We start from the raw sequence: 17,634 nt of genomic DNA, 5'->3' as shown, positions 1-17,634 counted from the left end.
ACGTCGAGAATTTTTCGGACAATTTGAAATTACATGTGTAGAACGCGCGGTATTTTTGAGACTGCCAGTTTTGGCTAGTGGAACATTGTATGATGATAGATGTCGCTAGGGAAGTATGGTAGGAAACACCCGTAAAAACAATGTGAGATGTATGGTGTTTTAATACATATACAATCGGATAACTTCGGCTTCGTAGAGCGTTATCTCTGTCGCACGATATACAACCACTGACAAAACGACACATAGGTAGTGTGCGATAGAGATAGATCTCTACGAAGCCGAAATTAGCCGATTCATCTTTTATTCGAAATTCATATTTTATTAACGAATTCTCTTTACTTTTCGTATCAAAGTATTTAAAACGAAATATACATTTTATTTATTCATAAAATTATTACCTGACGAAAGCAGGCAGTAAAAATGTTTTTATTATACTCGTGGAATTTTTAATTCGGAAAGTAATTTTAACGATATACGGAATTCAGTTATAAAGAATATTTTATATCTTGTATATTGATACTTATTTTACTAAACGCCCACGTAAATGCGTACTATCAATCTATATACAGGATGTTTGGTTATATATGTTAAAGCTATAAATGTGTGAATGTATCCTAGTCAATTAATATACTATACACGCTATATGATACTTTTATCATCTTTACCGGTGGTAGAGCAACGGTAGAGGTCTTGGAATTGCGATTGTAGTTCTCTAGTTCGATTCTCGGGATATAACAAGATTCCAGAGTAATGCCTGGAAGTTTAAAATTACAAATTCACCTTACTTTTTGATTATATTTTAAACAATATATAGAAATTTCAAACCTATCTAACTTCAATTTGTTTTGAATAATATATCATTATGATAATGTTTTAGTAAGAATTAAGGATATAAGTTAATAGAAATAAAATAAATTTTATAATAAATTTCGCGTTCAAAGTCCAGTGATTCTCAACCTTTTTTTTTTTCTTAAAAACACTATTAAGAAATTGTTCACTCGTGTGGTTGCCAAATTATAATATTAATTAATTTAACATATACAATACACGAATATAATATAATATTCCTATCCACACAAAAGACCCTCTGGTGATTGTAATCTGCGAAATGTGGGAGATCCACGTCCCGGGTTATGCGTAGTCCATGCTGCCCCTAAAAACGAAACTATAAAATATCTAGGCTTAACGTGTTCAGTGTTCTACCACCTTCAACTGGTACAGATGTAAATTCCAACAAACAAATTTTAGAAAAATAATAAGTATAGTAATATATAGAAATAAAAGCTAATAAAAATGTAAACAACAAATATAAAAAAAATAATGTAAAGATCGTATGATGTATAAAAGACGATAATGAAAATAAAAAAATTTTTGAAAAATTAAATAATGTTGAATAGTCACTGTCCCACGACAAGATAGGGGGTAAGAGAGGCTCCCAATAGCGGGCGCCATAATAAAAATTGTTAATAAGGCAATGATGGTAATAATTAGTTAATAATCACATAATGATAAAGGACCAAGGTGATGTAGCTTGAAGAATTTCTTATCTAAAATAGCAGTGGATTTGGTTCTGAGAAGTTACCATGATTCGATAGGTCCAAATAGTTGAACCGATAACATAGTCAAAGTCCTGTGATCGTGAAGATCCTTGGAGGAAGCCTTGAAGTTGACTGATTAGCTGGCATGGTGATGAATCTCCTAACGCAAATGCACAGTCACTTTTTTATCAATGTGAAAATATTCTTTTTATATTATCCTCTGCCTTTCATTTCACTGTATTCTTTCATCCTTCCCAATTTCTTTTAAAACAGTTTTCTTCTGCTCTTCACAATCTCTTTATATTCAAATCGTCTTCCGCGTATCAACTTCTCCACTCATCTTCGTTTCTTAACCATAGTTTGCTAAATCACAGTTTTGGCTCAATTATTACTAATTTTATTACTTACTAAACCTATATTGCTTTATTCACGACTAGCTTGGGATCTTTCTCGACACTTTTTGACTTAGTTCCAAGTCTCTTTTTTCTATTGTAAATTGTATTACTTTTTTAGAGAATTCTAGAAATAGAGAGAAATGTGAGTACATTGTTTAAATAATCGCTGCGTTGCATGTCTAGTGTAATTTCTTTAAGACAACTAGCTGTTTATTGGGCCAATAACGTACCGTCTTATGTCAAGGTGAGAAATATTAACTTACAATCACCATAGAGAAGAAATAAATAACATACATAATGTGGGATATTATTCACGACTAACTTTGCCCGCGGCTTCGTTCGCATGGAAATTAACAAAAATATTATTTAGTTTATGTAGTATTTTAAAGAAGAAAAACGCGTTTTATGGATGTTGTAAGTTTCGATTGCCAGTCTGTGTTTAGCTGTGCCCGTGATTTTGTCCGTATGAAGTGATTTTTTTAGAGTATTTTTTTTTAATTATAGGAGTCTAAGTTACTCCTTATTACATCGGCTATCTACTGATATATGTCCCGTTAAAATCTGTTCAGCCATTTCAGAGATTAACCGAAACAAACAGATAGACAGACATACAAAAATTAAATAAATGTAATTTTGGTGTATAAACCTTATATATAGTCATCATCATATATGAGACAATCTAAATATATTTATTTGAATAGATAAAGACTTGGGGAAAGCCAAGTAATTTTAAAAATTATATTTTTTAGAGTTCATGTATAGTTACATTCGTTGGTGATAACATCCGTGATCTTATGTAACCTAAGTAACAAAAGGGCATATTCAGGAGTTATGTTAAGTTATGTTACACCGATTAGTGCCAAACACAGAGTCTCACTAATCGGTGTAACATAAATCCTAATGATGCCCCATGGAGGGGTGAAACACGTGATGAGTGATTTAACGGTGGCAGTTGTATAAATCGCATTGTTTGCCGCATACGCATTTATCAGCGGGTTGGCGGGCGGTGCACTTTGTTGCATGACTACCACTGCATATGCGGAAGTGGCTAAATATTGGTCCTTTTCTTACTCAGGATGGACTTCCGCAAGGTAAGGCCTGATTCCATTAAATACTAATTATATTTATTTGAATAGATAAAGACTCACGGAAAGTCGAGTAATTTTTTAAATTATATTTTATTTTAGATTTCATGTATAGTTACATTCGTTGGTGATAACATTCGTGATCTTACGTAAGCTGTTATGAGGCAACGAATAAGTTATTTAAGTTAAAATGAGCAGGAAAAAACAACATACATGCAACAATCTCTAAAGGTTTTTAAGCACAATATTGAACTGTAACTGTTACTTAACATTATTACATACTATATGTAAAATCAATCATGTTTCTCGATGAATGATAAAATAAATGGTGGATTTTCTGCAGTGTACAAACACTACTATGTCACCTATTTCAATTGAAGTTGGTAACTTAAATAATTATCATCATTTCTGCAGTATATACCCACTGTTGGACATAGGCCTCCACTATAGATTTCAACAAGATTATATGTCCACCTTGTTATCGGAACTTCCCTGCATTTGTCGGTCTGAGATCTCAAATCTTTTTTTATGTCCTCGTTATTAGGGACTTTCGTCTTCTACCATTTTTACCTTCATTTCAATAATTTTTATACATTTTTTTTTTATTTACCATTCCTCTAATTTCGTCTTGTACATATTATCTTATTTTATGAAATTCTTTTATACTTTCTATCTTTCTTTCTAACGTCTTTCATCCTTTGTTGCATTTCATTTTAATTTGATATTTAACCTTTTTTACAATTTATACTACTTGTTACTGGCCACTACAGCAACAATACTTATGTAAAATCATTCTTGTGTGTTCGAATTCAAGTTCAAACACCTTCGAACATCTTCCTCACCAACGTGCTAGGATTTTGAATCTCTTCCATCCGCTAATCACATATATTTCACCAAAGGATGACCAGATATATGCTCAAACGTTCAAATTCATTTCTGATGCTAATCGCGTATACATGTCGGAACTCTGTTATTTCGGCTGGCATCAACAGATGGCGCTAGTTGTTCGTGAACGTATAAAAGGAGCATCGCGCTATAATCGACACCCTAGTTCACGGACCCTTCGGCTCCGTGAACTCAGTACTGATGAAGCTGTAAAAGCCAAAGGGCTAACAGCATTAACATCTTCAGAAACAATAGACAATAGAATAATCGACATTAATAAAGAAGACTCGAACGATACGACACACATATTATTACATTTTTTTTGTTCTCTGTATCTTCTTAGTGGTCAGTAATCATATGAACTAATTCCTATGTCTCCAAGATGGAGCAGAGCGTTCTTGAGACTCGCGCTTTACTTCGCTCCACGTCATTCCAACTGCCTTCACTTCTGCAATGATCATCCTCCGCCAGGTTTGCTTTGGGCGGCCACGTCTTCACTTTCCTTGAGGATTCCATTCTAGAGCGTACGTGATCAGGGTTCCTTCGGAGCGTGTGGCCTATCCAGTTCCACTTGGGCGTTTGATCTGCTGGCCGATCGACATCTCACCGCAGCGTTTCCGGATATACGTTGGAGACTTTCTCAAGCTAGTATATACCGAGAATACGTCGAAGACAGTTTTTAACAAAGACTTGGAGCCGACAGAAGATATCTTTAATAAACTTCTACGTCTCACATCCATACAGCACCACGGTTTTCACATTGTACCGAAATATTTTGAGCTTAACTCTCCTAGTCAGTTTCCGTGATTGCCATACAGAACCTTGTGAAGGCCTTTCCTTTGAAGGTTCTCGAAGCGATGTCGTCTTCGGACTCTACTGAATCCGATACTACGCTACCGTGGTAAGTGAATGTTGTGGACTCTCTCCACTCCCTCCAATAAGTAAAGAACTTGTTGCTTCGCGCTTCATTCCTTTGGTCTTCCCGGTGTTAATTTTAAGTCCCGTCTTTAGAACCTCTCGTTATAGGTCGTCCAGTTTGGCTTGCATAGGTCATCGGCATAGTCCGAATCTTACAATACATTGGACAGTCCCGATTCTATTTAATGGCGCTTGGTGTTGATGATTTTATTGTACAAGGTTTTATTTCTACTAATTACCTTCTTTACTTTTCATCAGCATAACTCGTTTCTCATCAAGAAGTTCATTTGCTTTTAATCGCCTTTCTATCTCCACTCTAGAACCTATTGGCCATATCGGTCATAACATCTGTGCATTTTATTGCTTGTCCACTGCTACTTCAACTGGCCAATTTGATTCGAATTCAATAAAAATATTTGTAATCAAGCTATAAAATTACTAGATAGGTAGTAAAAATAAATACATTTAAAAAACTTTTAAATTAAACGGTTTTTTGATACCCATATTGTGGTGGTTGTGGAAAAATATGTACCTAGTCCGCCATATTGGAACGGCGTCCATCTTGAATTTTTAATTTTGACATAATCATCGTGTTTTACTAGTGTAGCCCTTTCATTTGATACCCATATTGAGGGGTTTAAGGAAAAATATGTAATCTGCCATTTTGTATCGGCGGCCATCTTAGATTTATAATGTTATTGATTTTATTATATTATATTGTCATCTAAATTAAATGTGTGTACCAAATTTCAGATAAATCTGACAACGGGAAGGTGCTTATATTTCAATTTTTAATTTTGACCCAATAAATTCCGTACGGGTCGAACTAAATAAAATCGTTTAACTACAGTTTTCTTTGCCCAAACAATAGCATATGGTTATTTAAAACACCTGTCTCATGCTGTCAAATGACGTCGATCAATACCAAAAAATGTGGTATATGTTATAATATCTATTTAAATCTTACATATATAATGAATCTTTGTTAATTGTAAGTATATGCATTAAATGAAGTTTATTATAGCGGAAAGGATTTTAATGTGAAAATTTTTCGTAATTATTTAAAAGTAAAAATTTGCTTACAAAGGCCCCGGCGAGATTCGAACTCACGATCTCCTGTTTACTAAACAGGCGCTTTAACCAACTAAGCCACGGCGCCTTAAGATTTCATTACGAAATATAATATATTACACATCCTTTCACAAACAGGTAAAGTAAGAGCTGAAGTGGGATACGGTTTACTTATATCAATCGAACAATGCCCCAAAATTCAGGGGACCCACTACCACCTGTATACGGTTTCTATGTTTCTTTTTCGCGCAGCCGGACTATGTAACAATCTGCTTATTTCATTATTTCCTGAGAAATATAACCCGGGTCTCTTCGAGGTCAGAGTAAACAGGTACCTACTAAGTCTAGGTCCTTCATCTTAGACTACATCGTAGCTTTGCAATGGGCGAGTTGGTAGTCAAAGGCGGATTAGTAAACGATAAAAAATTGAGACCGAAGACTGAAGACCGGAGACCAAAGACCAAAGACCGGAGACCAAAGACTAAAGACCGGAGACCAGATATCGGAGATGACCGAATAACCTAAATCTCATAAATGAGACAGTGATATTGAAGATATTCTAAAGTAAAATATCTACAGTTATTAATGTTTTACTTTATATTATACTATACAATGACGATCGTACAAACTTCACAGAGATTGTAGAAACAAGATGACATAATTCTGCTAATAAGCAAGAAAATCAATAACAATAACGCAGTTTAATCTTTAACATATTCAGGTAATGTTATGCAAGTAAAAATAAATAAAAGTGGACATTTCTAAAAGTCAAAGGATATGTATGTCGCGACATTCGAATAATCTTTTTCACTTTTTAAAAATAATAGCCATCTCTTGACTGCATATATTAAAGCGATTGTTTTTAAATCATGTATATTATTAGATATAATAGTATCTAAGTATAAAGGTGAATTGGTTGTATACATCGATATATTATTATATAAATATTCTATCCTAGCTTCGGTCTCAAAGTTCTCGTCTTCTTTCTCCTGCATTCAGTTCCCGGTCTTCAGTCTCTGATGTCTGATCTCCTACCATAAGTTACTGATCTTTGATCTCTGGTTTATCCTCTGGTCTTTGAATATCTATCATCTCTGTCATTTTAAGAATCAGCTTTTATAAAAAAATATTTTTGTTGTATCTCTACCGATAAAGAGCTTATGTTAAATAATGTGAAATGAAAACAAAAGTGCATAGAACATTAGAACAAGGAAGCTGCGGACTGGTCTTCGGTCTCGGCTAGAGATAAGCATCACGCGCGGTAAATAAATTAAACTTCAGACCGACGGAATTAATGCAACGACTAATTGTTTCTGCCGACAGAATAATGAGCGGACGGAATGAATATTCCACTTATTTTCAAGTTATTTCAAGTGAATACTAAGATGAGGTTTTCCTTTAAGCATAACTTGTTTGGATAAACTAACATTGATTCTTATAGAATATGTTTCAGAAAGCTAAACGTGCAATATAAACTACCCTTGCATATGTAAGTTCCTCAAATATATATATATATATATATATATATATATATATATATATATATATATAAGAGGCAAGTTCAAATTGATTCTAAGTTTTATAATTCGAATTAATAAGGCATTACTATCACTTACATAAATGATTACTTTAAGTCATTCGAATTGGATATTTATATACATAAATATATTATGAATAAAATTATTAAAAAATCACAGTGTATCGGGTATCGAACCCATGACCTTCTTCATATATCATAATCTTGAGCTATTAACATCAAGGAGCATCTCATTCAGAATGAAAGAAGTCCCCCTGTTTATGAAAGACGACAGAAGAAGAAGATAGCATTGTCATATCCATCTGTAAAACTCAACTAAATGGGTGAAAATCTCCTCTGAACCTGCAGCTATGTTAAAAGGCAATACCTCTACCACCTTGTAGAGGAGTAGATACGAAGAATTGGGGGCGGCACTTGGGTCAAGGGTAGGCTAATACTGTAAATTACTAAGACATAGAGAAGAGAGAAAGACACGAATTCGCGCGTGTATACACGGACGAGACTCAAAATGCGATCGCAAGGTTCATCGATGTGGCGAATAGGGCAACCACACAGTACCGGCGCACATTTTGATGGCAATATGGAATAGGTATGAGGATGTGGTCGAACGAACCGTGATTTAAAATTCTGGACATTATTAGGTCGTCGTTAAAAATAAAAAATACGCCAATGATTTTAAAAATAATAATAATTATTTGATTTCAATTTATTTAATGGAATCAGGTGTTATTTTGCGGAAGTCCATCCTAAGTAAGAAAAGGTCCAATATTTAGCCACTTCCGCACATGCAGCGGTAGTCGTACAACAAAGTGCACCTTCCGCCAGCCCGCTGATAAAGGCGCATGCGGCAAACAATGCGAATTACACAACTACTACCGCTAAATTACTCAACACGTGTTTCACCCCTCCGCGGAGTATCTTCAATCAACAAAAGCAAATACACAGAGTCCGGAACACAGACTCTGTGTTCCGGACTAATTGGTGTAACGTAACTCCTGAAGATCTGGGTTGGCGAGCGAAGCACTTTGTTGCACGACTACGACTGCATGTGCGGAAGTGGCTAAATATTGGTGATTTCAATTAAGTTTTAAATAGTTTACAATTTAAGTCAGAAAATAGTTTATGAGATGTAAGCAAAAAAAAATTGGAAATATTGAATGTATTTGTAAAATAGCCATAGATGCTAATGTCTGTGGAATAAATATTCTAGAAAAAAAGATTGTCTTGACCCACTGCAATTACTCTTTTATAAGAAAATCAAATTATTATATTTAAACGCAAATAATAAAGTATAATATTTTGCTCTAAACATTATAACAATTATTAAATTTAATTACGCATATAATTAACAATCGATTAATTTTACATTACCGCTTATATAGATTGTTTAATCTTTGGTAATTAGCATTATAGGCAATCGCCTCGGTTTTAACTTGTAATGACAGCTTATTTGCTTAGAACTGGGATGGTCGTTGGTTTGGTTCTGGTAGACATTTACTTTTTTCATAGCACCCGGCGCAATAGGGGGCCCCACATCTTTTACTTTCTTTTCATAAGTTTTTCAAATAAAACTTTTATTTTCGCGCTTTTCTTTCATTAATCTTACATGCTTTCGTACTTTTGCTTTCTTTCTACATTTCTTCTACCTTTCCCTTTTTTTCGATCCTTTCATTCCTCACCTCGTTCCTCAGTTTTACATTTCTTTATCTTTTATTATTTTTATTACATATTTTGTTCCATTACCATTTATTTTTATTTTACTATTACATTTACTTTTATTTTTACATTTCAACTTTTGTTTCTATTTTTTATTTTTCCTCCCTTTCAGCTTAGTAATATTTAGGAACAAGTAAACGTATAGGTTTTTTCTTGAAATAAAGCTCTATGAGTAAAATTGCATCGCAGTTAGAAAAAACATAACCTAAAAACATTACAAACTATTAATGTTTACATTTAAATGTTTCTGTTCTCTCTTACCTTCTTTTTTTTCTACCTATGCTGTTCTATTTATTCATTTCCGCATATTTATAGTAATATTCCAATGTTCCCGGCTAAACCACGTTAGTTTGTATTTATAAAAGTGCAACGTATTCCATAACTCATGATAAATATCACTTAGAATTCCGACCACCGTTGCACGAGCGGCATATTTTAAAAGAATATTCCATTAGTACTTCTAACATTATGACTTTGGAATAAAGCCAGAAGAGCGTAAGAAATAAAATAACTAAGTATTACGTAAATGAAAATGCAGGCACTCAGATTTATTAGTATGAATTTTTCCGAAAGCATAAAATTTTGATTTTTTTATTTGACTAATTCGGTTTATTTCGCCTTGTAATGTTTCTACTATTGATTCAAAGTACATTACCTGGGAAATTGATTTTGTCGTCCTTTTGAATGAAGGATCTCCAAAAAAGAGGTTTTGAAAGAAATAGTTATAAGTGGCGCAAAATTAATGTCATAATGTAAAAGTGACTTAATTTTTACAAATGGCACATATCAAATTTGTGAAATGGCAAGGAAAATTTGTCGCTATAGTATCTCAAAGGGTAACCAACTGAATAGGGAAAATAGAAGATTAATGTCAAAAAGATTGTATTCTGATCATGGTTGGATTAAATCTGCTCAGCATCAGACTTTATGCTGCGACCAAGTATTAAAAAGATAGCAACAGGAAGCACAGGATAATGAAAACCATAACTTCTCCGTGTCCATAGGATCACAACCCTCAGCAATGAGGATAACCTTTCTACGTAAGAAAAGGATCAATATTTATCCACTTCCGCACATGCAGTGGTAGTCGTGCAACAAACTGCACCGCCCGCCAGCCCGCTGATAAATGCGCATGCCGCAAACAATGCGAATTACACAACTGCCACCGTTAAATCACTCAACACGTGTTTTACCCCTCCACGAGGCATCTTCAGGAGTTATGTTACACCGATTAGTGCCAAACACAGAGTTCCTGTGTTTAACCTTTCTACATTGAAGACCATTACAAATAATATTACAATTGGTTTCCAAGAGACAGAAGTTGTCTCCTAAATCGTAGGGAAAGTCAACTGAAACTAATACAACGTCTAATTGCTTTTGCCTTTAGAATAATGAGAGGATACAAATGCTTTCGAACTGCATTCAGTCATTCAAACGTGGTTAGAATATCAACAAGTACATCTGTATCTTTCGCATTAATATTACACTTCAGTTTAATGTTTCAAGTGGTGTTTTATATATAAAGAAACTGCATTTCTTTACTGTGGTTTTGTGACAGGACTATCAAATGTCATTGTATTGATTTGTTATAAAATTATCGTCTTAGAAGGTTACAAAACTATAAAATAATAAAAAAAGTATTTTAACATTTTTTTATATATGAGAACCCTATCAGAAAAGTAACTAGCGATTATTTTGCTTGGGTATATAGGTACTTTCAATGAGCTAAGTGCTTCCATGATAAATCTAAAAATGATAGATAAATGCTAAATACTCTTCGCGAAGTAATGCCTAGCGGCCAAGCCGTGGGGATCAGGGATACCGAAGAAAGAGGATTATATAAGATATATATAAGACACGTTCACATTATGACATTACTTTTGCGCCACGTGTTACAACTAATTTTCATCTTTTTTTGTCTGTCCGTTTATATATCTCTATATATTATCTGTCTTTAATCAAAAATCTGAATAAAAAAAAAACAGTTTTGACACTTTGATTTTCGCAGCGATTGGATGTATGATTTTTTTTTAAACTATCGCTACAGATGCGCATATAGATTGTATAAAACAATAAAACACTTTTTTTTTCAGGCGTCGATGTGAATTTGTCAATCGAACGAATAAATACGCTGACAAACAGAAAGTTCAAACAGGACTTTGGTCGTTTTTAAAAAAAGTACAGTCAATGTCATTCAGTCAATAGATGTCGCTATATTTAAATGTTGCAATGAAAAAAGAATGTTCAGAATTTCAAATTTAGAAAAAAATACATTTCTAAAGAGGTCGGTAAAGTTTAATTGTTAGTATTATTGGCAATTTTTTTTCTTTGATTTGAATTCGAATAGACCTCATCGAGCGATTTTCATGTTTCTGCATTTTTTTTAATTTCCACAGACAATGACATCCTTGCCTGTGTTTCCACAATTACCTTTGACATTTGTCAGTGTTTACTAAGTCTCTTAAACTATTTCTTTATTTAAATGTTAGGTTTTTAAATCATCTGTGTCTAGTTTTTAACAGTACAGTTCGTGCGACCACTTGCACATTCCTATGCCAGTGTCTGTGCAGTAGTTCCCGTATTCGCCACATCGATGAATCTTGCAATCGCATCTTCAGTCTCATCCGTGTAATATACACACTGATATAGCCCGAAGGTGTCTGGTTAATTATCTAATATATTCAGGCGTCACTTTGCGGCAGTCCATCCTAAGTAAGAAAAAGGCTAATGTATAGCTACTTCCGCTATGTAGCAGTAGTCGTTAGGTCCATAGACTCGTGGATGGTGAGCCTTGGATAATGAGAACCTATTTATCGTCTTGGATGTTTTTCTGTTTCGACAATAACGAAGTTCATCAACTCCTTGGACTAATATATATATGCCTTATTCTTGGACTAATATATGTATGGGGCATATGCCACGTCTATCTTGGTCCTGTAGGTGAACAGCAGCTTCTCCTTGCACTAAAAGTAGTACAGGCAGTGATTTCCAAAGTGGTCTATATCGACCTCTGGGGGTCTATGACAACCTGCAGCGTCTACGTCAGCGAAAAAAATTTGGGGGTCCATGTAATGAAAATGGGGATCCACGATAGTGGATCTAAACACATACACCGATAGTACCTATTTACTTACATCATATTATCTTATAATATCAAAACAGATTGAATTGACGCCAAACGTTGATAATTTATTATTAAAGCATCAGGTTCATCCTTCTCACTAAAAATATTGACTTATTGCTTATGTTATTTTATTTATAGTTTATTTTATGTTTATTTAATGTTACTTATATTTTACATTACAGATACAAAATTTTATTTTGAGTACAGTGGTACCTCGACATACGAGTGCCCCAATATACGAGTATTTCGAGATACGAGCCGACGAGCAAGTGATTTTTTGCTTTGAGCTACGAGCGAAATTCGAGATACGAGTTCGGTTCGGTAGTAACTCAAGATACAAGAGTTACAGTCACAGCAGCATTCTGAGGTTATGCAAGAAATTGGTTTTGAGGAGTCAGAGGAGGAGGTTATTTCTACAAGTGAGATAAAGGAGATCTTAGGAATGTGGGAGAGAGTTTCACAGTTCGTGGGAAAAAAAACACCCAGAAAAAGTTACAACATTCGCATCTGACTTTTTTAATGACACTTGCCTTATTCATTTCCGGAACATTCTGAGAGGGAGGAAGAAACAAACCTCCTTGAACATGTTTTTTTCTAAACGGCCTACAGATGAAAGCGAGAAAAATGTAGCGAAAAAGGCAAAGACCAGTGAGGATATCTAATTTATTTCTTTACATTCTCTTTTTTGTTTTTGTGTAATAAATATTTGATATTTATAAATACATTTTTATTGTTCAAAACCACGTAACAAAAATAACTGGGGTGACATTTTGGAGGTTGGAAAGGATTAATGGTAGTTCAATTGTTTTGTATGGGGAAATTTGCTTCGAGATACGAGTAATTCAAGATACGAGCAAGGTTGCGGAACGAATTAAACTCGTATGTCGAGGTACCACTGTAGTTTTAATTTAAATATATGTATAAATTAACATGTGTGTTTTTACTTTAAGTTTTTAACACTAAACTTCACTACAGTTAGAAATTTACAGGAAATCAATATCAGGTAAGTAGGGGGTCTACCCAACACGGAAAAATATGAGAAGGGGTCTACGACACAAAAAAGTTTGGGGAACTCTGATCTAAGGAGTCGTACCTCAGTTGGAACAAGTTGTTGCTGATCGATGAATGGCTGCTGTATCTCTATATTTCACTTTGCTCACTTAGTTCCATTCTACTATTTCAACCACTCTTCTGTTTACCCTTTGTATGTCCGGCCAACTTTCACTTCTCCTGATTGAACCTTTTCAATTCGTTTCCAGCTATTTTCACCTTTTATATTTATAGCGCGTGACGTTCCCTGTCTATCGTCACTTTGATCTAGAAACTTGAATGAAAGCCACGTGTACAATGTTTGGTAAGGCATCTAATTACTCTTCTTAACCCTTAATAGCCTATTTTGATACCAATCTTTTAATCCGAATGTTCACATTACTATTAGTTTTTTTTATAGGTTGGCTGTACGTATTTTACTGTTGTATAATATTCTTTTCAACGAAATTAAAGAAAAATCTATTTTTCCCTTCATCTAGACCCCCGAGCAAACAGTAATATTAAAAAAAAAATCACTTTTGTTTATCAGACTACTAAGGGTTAAACTGAGTATGTTCCTCTGCATCGATCATTCCAAACCCTTTGTCAAAGTCCATGTTCGACTTATAAAGTATATAGTAATAGCACACATGTATCAAACTATATAAGCATACATAAATGGCCCAGTTGTTAATTAGTCTGTACTAAAAGCGAAGAGAGAACAATTGTATTGTTGATATTCCATTATCCTTTAAAAGCGCCTCGGCAATTGACGACGCACTTCGAGCAACATTGGACATAGCTTTGACAAACCTGAAACAACAAGATGTCAAGTTTAAATTCTTTCTGATGTTATTGACGATATAAGTATTCTTTATAACATCCATACGGTTTACTTAACACAAAAGTATTACTTTTAATTAGGATATTGATATACCTATTTACATATACATATTTGGTAATAGTATACATATAACGGTAGGTATATAGCTTTTTCTCATCTTGAATAAAATGATAAATCTTCTGATAATAAAGAATTGACTTTTAAAGTTCATTGTAAAATTTCTTTTTTATTGTTTTATAGTTTTAAAACCCTTTGAGAGAAAAAAATTATATTAAATCAATACATTTACATATGACAAGCCTGTCAAAAAACCGCAGTAAAGAAATGATATATATATATATATATATATATATATATATATATATATAGAACCTAAACTAATTTTTAGTTGCAATTTCATTTATAGAAACGCACACACACGCATACACACACACACACACACACACACACACATATATATATATATGCGTGTGTGTGTGTGTGTTCACGATGGATTGAAAATAATTTTATTTAAAATATCTTATAAAACATAATAATTTTTATACAATTGCGTTTCTTTAAATGAAATTGCAACTAAACACTATTAAGGTTTTCTACAAAATTAAACATAAAATTTGCCTTATAATACGATTTTCTCAATATAGTTTATTGGCCAGCCTGTTTAAATATGGAACAGGGGTCATCCCGGCGGTTCAGGAAACGGCCTATTTACTGCCCAGGATAACGAGATTTTCCTAAACCATAACGCTTACCATAATGTTAAGCGAAGGGTTAGTGGATTTGTTAAAAATACAAACGTGTTTATAGCTTTTGCTTTAGAACCCTAAACTAAACCCTGGATTATAATCGTTTGAACTTTCTTAGTTAGAATATTTAAAAATTAAGTTCTCGTCTAACTTGATTATTAAACTAAGTTGCATCAATAACGTATTATAAGTTCAGAGCAGGGCAGTGAACCGAAGTAACAATAGCAATATTTATGCAACGAACTTTACTTCACTTCACATAGTAAAGTGCCGACTATCGTTTCGTATCGCTGATGAGATTTCAAAGGAAAAACTCTAGATTTTTCTAGAGACCGCTCTTTAAATACAACAGGTACATTTATTTCCATTCGGTAGAAATAGACCAGTATTTTCCAAGAATATTTTCTACCTGGACTCTATATAGGGAAACATTGGAATACTATCTCTTGCGTACTTCTTCTTTTCAGCCGATGGACTCCCACTTCAAGGTATAGGTCTGCTAAACCAGCGGTATCTGCATCTATTTTCCGCGATCTTAACAATGTCGTTGATCCACCTTGTGAAAGCCTACCCACACTGCCTCTACAGGTTTATAGTCGTCACTAGAGAACCTTCCGACTCTACCACTAACACAAACATTTTAAGTAAGAAAAGGACCAATATTTAGCCACTTCCGCACATGCAGTGGTAGTCGTGCAATGTGTCTGCATGTGCGGAAGTGGCTAAATATTGGTCCTATTCTTACTTAGGATGGACTTCCGCGAAGTAACGCCTGATTCCGTTAAATAGGATCATTTTACTAAATAAAGTAGAGTCTTAAGTTTTTGTCAGTTGATTGAAAAAAAAAAATTCTTTCTGAAATTTTCTATATCTATAGAAAACAAAAACAACTCGTTTCCAAATATACATTCCGCACCTTTTATACGTTGATCTTTATAATGCATACTATGTTCGTATCATTCGGCTAAATAAAGTATTCCGAGGCGTGCCTTCCGGCTATTTACTTTCATATTACAGCCTGAAAATTCTTACGAACACGCGAGAGGTTACTTTCGATACTGAACATGAATGTACTCGACCCAACGCATTTCGAAGCGATACTAATAAAAGAACTCTTTGCATATAAACAATTTACTGTGAGTATAGAAATAAAATATACAAGTTTTTATATTGCAATTTATCATAAACTACAAAAAATAGTGTCAAAATTAGGACCAGTTGGAAGTAGCTTCCATCTATCGTATTTCTACGACTTCAACTACTTGCAGTTTAACACGTTCACTGCGGCTTGAGGTCGATTCAGCCTCGTGGTAGACTTTGCACTGGTGCGGCGCGTAAAACTCGTGTTTTCTCTCTAGTGCGGCGGCTGTTTACACTCAACCGTATGAGGTATGACAAAGACAAATAAAGTTTTCTTTATGTCTGCGAAGCATTGACTCAATATTGTAAAAAAATAATGATGAACATGAGGCAGAAAAGGCCTCAACCGCACTACTAGGAAGTTCAGCTTGAGGCTGATTCGACCTCAGCCGCACCATCTGAAAGTTCTTCAAAATTGGGCCCGCAGTGAACGTGTTAACCGAGTCTGACTCGTGATGAAAATTTTGATCCATGAATATGAAAACCAGGCTTGTCGGGAGGATGAATCACAAAACAGTTTGAACGTATTCTAAGATTCATGTTATAAAAGCCTTTGTTGTTACTAATATAATCAAGGTATCAACAATATTAGGAAAATTTTCTATTACATTTGATAAGAAACTGTGAAACAAATTGCTTCAATCTGTTTACTACACGTTGAAGCATAACTCTTCAAGTTTCGTCGATGTTAATGGCAAGACATGGGATCACCAAAGTCAACTGTCCACCTTGTAACTTGATTCACTATACTGCGCTTATCGGTGGTCATCACTAAATAAGCTTAGATCCTCTATCACCGATCTCTTCTGGGTGATATCTAGCCTGCTCATTGACACTTCAAGGTACAAATTCGGTGAGCTACCTCATTGTATTTTTGTCATTGTATCATTGTATTTTCCTTTCTTCTACAAATCTTATCACTCTTTACATCTCTAAGAAGAATTCCAAACATAGCCCTCTGTGATCAGCGATTGCTAGCTTGCCAATGCCTAGAGTTCCACAGATATATATATATATATATATATATATATATATATATATATATATATATATATATATTGCCGTCCCACCGTATAAAATGACATTCACCTTTATCATTTTTATCAGTTATATTTACAATCTACGAGTTCCAACTTGTCAATTTTAACCTTAATTTTCTGGCAAGAAATGGCGGAGAAAGGCAAAGTTATTCTTTTCTAATAATAAACAAGGTAAAGTACAAACAAAAATGCAAAAGTTAAAACTTTGCTTCTATTCGACATGCTAAGAATAGATACAAGTATATTCTTATAAATATTTTTATTGTTTTATATAGACGATTCATTTTGAAATGTAACCAATGTTTAATTTTGGGTCTCTCCTGAAAAGTGGCATTGTCGGACTTTTGACTTCATCTATATATATAAGGTGTACACTTACCCCTTTAAGGCTTTTACGTCTACAACCTATCACTAAGTATATATATGTAGATATATATCTACATATCCTATGAAAAATTAGTTGAACTTGTCATGTAACACTCTCCGGCTTTAGAAAGGCACATATTTTTTTTTATTTGGCAGGACTGTCTATAACATTCACCAAGCGCATATTGTGAAAAGTTGGA

The 17,634-nt window shown here is 34.0% G+C and overlaps 1 non-coding gene across 1 annotated transcript; it reads right to left on the bottom strand.

The window, feature by feature from the left end:
* Positions 1 to 5,906: 5,906 nt before the first annotated feature.
* Positions 5,907 to 5,980, bottom strand: TRNAT-AGU (transfer RNA threonine (anticodon AGU)). The gene has a single exon. It is a non-coding gene; the product is annotated as a tRNA-Thr (tRNA).
* Between the last annotated feature and the right edge of the window lie 11,654 nt (positions 5,981 to 17,634).

The sequence above is a fragment of the Battus philenor genome, unplaced genomic scaffold (genome assembly GCF_028537555.1).
Source record: "Battus philenor isolate CCGP_79_NKW_IND1 unplaced genomic scaffold, ilBatPhil1.0.hap1 SCAF_22, whole genome shotgun sequence".
NCBI classification, from domain to species: domain Eukaryota; kingdom Metazoa; phylum Arthropoda; class Insecta; order Lepidoptera; family Papilionidae; genus Battus; species Battus philenor.
Note: the sequence above shows the minus strand (reverse complement) of the source record. Positions and strands in the feature narration are given on the sequence as shown.